The sequence below is a fragment of the Capsicum annuum genome, chromosome 10, assembly GCF_002878395.1.
Source record: "Capsicum annuum cultivar UCD-10X-F1 chromosome 10, UCD10Xv1.1, whole genome shotgun sequence".
Classification (NCBI taxonomy): domain Eukaryota; kingdom Viridiplantae; phylum Streptophyta; class Magnoliopsida; order Solanales; family Solanaceae; genus Capsicum; species Capsicum annuum.
Genome location: NC_061120.1, coordinates 78,935,526 through 78,939,517, shown reverse-complemented (window position 1 = coordinate 78,939,517; position 3,992 = coordinate 78,935,526).

Genomic DNA, 3,992 nt, shown 5'->3' with positions numbered 1-3,992 from the left:
CTAAATAGTTTGGTAATGGATATTACTTGAAAGTAATAGGGTGGTATGACGATACCACTAATATTGGCCTTGGTTAATAAATGGTAAATGAATTATTTGAACATGGTTTTAATTGGGTATTAATGGCGGGGTATGTATCGAAGTCATGGAAGATGATGGTCTCGGAGAGACCAAAATCGAAAACTCATTGTTGTCGATATGAGGGATCTTGATGACCATGTGCGTGTGTCACATTTTATAATGAGGGATGTACTATTCATCCTATAAGATATTCCCAGGTGGTGTGGCTACATGCACTGGGGCCCTTTCAGCAGGGGGAGCTAACCCCATTTGTCCCTTGGGTGGCTAGGACAGCAAAGTTACACAACCCAGGTAATGGTTTTAAATGCATGCTAAACCTGGTTCCCTTTCCCGAAACTTATATATATGTATGGTTGTATGCATTATTAATGGTTTCACTTGGTTTTGTAACTGGCATTATTTTATGCTTATCCTGAGATTCATGCTAGCGGTCAATCGCTAACCCCATCTACTTTCGGCCGTATACCCATGCTATGCTAGAATCGTTTATTCTACTTCTCCTATTTAACACACAGATTTGGTATCAATATTTGGACCAAAGTGTAGTGCTTTTATCCTTTCAGAAGGCATCATTTCATGTTTTGGATTTATTTTGACAGTTTTCTTTTATTTTGGATATTGATTTTGGCTATGGCTGGGGGCATGTCCCAACCAAATTTGCTTATTCTTTCGGATAGAGGCTTTGTGATACTTTTGGAGGTTGGTATGGGCGAGATCGGTAGGGGTGTCAGCCTTAACATTGGTATTGATATTGAGGCTAGAATCATTAGACATGATTTCTCACTGTTCTGTCATATTACCTTTTGGGATCGATTTTTCATATTATGTTTGGTATTCTATTTGGTTTTATGGTCTATGGTTTGGTTTGGTATGGTTAGGTAGTTGGTGCGGTACAGCTATACTCAGTTGGGTCGGTCACGATTGTGACCCTATCTGAGTGTCTTAATGAGAACAATAATGTTATCTTGTTATATGTTCGAAATTCAACCCATCTAAGGCTGGATATAGGTGGTTGGGTTGGGTAACATGGTGTGGTTATTAGCCCTGGTTGGACTTGGAATTCCCATTACGACAAGGCCTGGTGTCGGGTCGTGTCACCACTAATAGTTCTTAATGTATAATATATGAAAAAATAAATAGGTATTTAAATGAAATAGAATAAATATGCATCAAATTAATAAAAAAAACACAACACTGAAGATGCATAATGTATGTAATTCAATAATGATGAAATGTGTTTGAGGTTATCGAATAACCTCCATATACATTGTCGAGCCTCAACTCTTCTTGGTAGAACCCATGTAGGGGTTGCAACACATATACTTCCCCAATACTCAATCCCAATCTCAATATCCATATCTTCTCTCCGATTTGTGGGTTATGATGGAGGATTTTGTAGAAGTGTCTCATTTCTATCCAAATAAGTTTTCCACAATGTACCAATATCTCATGAATGTATATATGATATGAGGATGTGATCCTCATAACTAAACTAGTATGAAGATCTTGAATCTATTTAATACCTGTACACGTGAGCTCAGAATCCACTCAACATGTTAACCATTTATGATTTTGTCTAAACAGTCTATTGTTAGAGTAAAAATACAATTAAGGCATTATTACTATCACATTAATGAAAACTTGGGTATTTTTATCATGAAAAAAGTAGCCAGATGTATTCACAAGGCCAATAATATCGGATAAGGCCCCCATATGAGAAACATCCAGTAAATATCATCTCAGGACACTAACAACAACAATATATGCCCCGATATAGGCACAAAACAATAACAATATCATTGAAATATGATTTCCAAGATTATTACCCATATCCATAGCCTTCTTTTGCATATATATTAATTATCCAACCTAGTTTAAAGAAAGTTAAGCCATAACCTATCTCATGAAATCAAAATCCAAGTCTAAAGCCCTTCAACCAAAGCTTTCCCCTCTTGAACAGCCTTGGAATTGACTAAAACATACAATTATAGAATCTACATATTAAAATAAAGCAAATAATAACCATATTTCCTATTTTCAAGTCGGGGTCAAAAGGACTCCCAGAATGGATTTTCAAAAAGTAAGGGTAATATTGGAACTTTTATTTATAAAACCATACCCTTGATTAAAGGAAGCTATAGGAGAAAATGAGATAAAATGAAGTTTAAATCGAAGAAATTTTCTTTTAGGCCTTCTAGATCAAAATCCCCAAATTCTTATTTTGAAATCATAATTTAATGAGTTTTAAACGACAATGATTGAAGTAAAATAATTGAAATGGTGATTTAGAGCTTACCCAAGCTCGAGAATGGAAGAAAATGTCAAAACAATTTCTCAACTCGAAGCTTCGAGTCTCAAAAATGAAAAAAAACTCTAGAAAATGGGCTTTTAAAGCTGTCATGCTATGACTGCTAAAGCAGTCAAATGACAGTTTTATTGGTCATCACTTAAGCGATAGTTCAGTCGCTTAAGCTGTCCAACCCAAAAATGGAAGGTTGCTAGAGCGGTCCCTACCACTAAAGTTGTAATGACCTGACTTTTGGAGATTTGTGTGAATTATTTTTTTTTTTGTGATTTGACCATTTTTCCCCTCCACACGGTAGCATTGTGGTATTTTTGAGGTGTGGAGATGATTTGCATAGTTCTCAATGTATTTCGGTGTGATTTATGCAAGATGACAATTTTGGGTGGTCTTAAAGGCTAATTAGATTACTTCGGTAAACATCTTTTGATTGGTGTATCGAATTGCAAAATGGATTGCGTCAGTAGGTCTAGAACATTCAATGTACATTTGTAACATGGTTGGTGTGGTTTAGGGATTTTATATCACATTTTGACCTTCTGCTGGAAATTGTAAAATAGTTCTTGGATGATCAATTCTGTGAAAATAATATTTTCTTGCAAATCTTATATTGCCATTAACTCCAGAGCAACAAATTTAATAGGGTAGCATAGTTTGTTTGTGTTCTCGAGATTCTGGATAATTACCAAGGAGTCCGCAGAGACTTGGAATTATGAGTCTCCACAACTGGTTCACCATTCTGCTAGTCCATCCCCTAAAGCGCCACTTTGGATGCTTTAGCGTTAGGTTCTAAATCTCCACTTGGTCGCTTTAGCGGCCAGCTACCAGCTGGGTAAGGGTACTTTAGCGGCCATTGTCCTCCTTAGTGGAGCACGCTAATATGACCCTTGTCTACTTTAGCAAATTGTCATGCTAAGCAGGTACCGCTAAAGCGGTACTAGACCTCTTTAGTGGTGACAACTAAAGCGACCACTTGACCGCTTTAGTAAACACTTTGAACCTGGGTATAAATAATTAGTTTCTCGGTCTTTCTTCACCATTTTTTAGACTTGGAGCTTGGGGATAGAGTTTTTGGGAATTTTCTTCCATTTCTTAGCTTGGGTAAGATCCAAAATCCTATTTTAACTACTTTTCTTTGATTTTTATCATTTAAATGTTGTTTAAACTCGGATTTAAAGGTGGAATTTGGGAATTTTCATCTAAAAGGCCCAAATCATTCTTTCGACAATGCAAAACTCAATTTCATTCCATTTTCACTTGGATTTTCTCCTATAAGTTCCGTTAATCTTGGGAAAGATAATTTTGGACCAACAATCCAATTCTACCCTTTCTTTTTAAGGAGCTATTTTGGGGGTCCATTTTGATCCCAATTTAAAAGTGGGCAATATATGTATTGTTGGCTTTATTTGACATGTCGATTCTCTATTTTTATATTTTTATTGATTTCAAAGTCGTTCGTGAGGAGAAGGCTCCGTAGTTAGAGCTTTTTGGATCAAGATTTCATCATTTGAGGTAGGTTATGGCTGAACTTTCTTTAGACTGGGTTGGGTAGTTAATAATAATATAAAAGCATGCTATGGGTATGGGTTTTTATAATGAAAAATGTGTT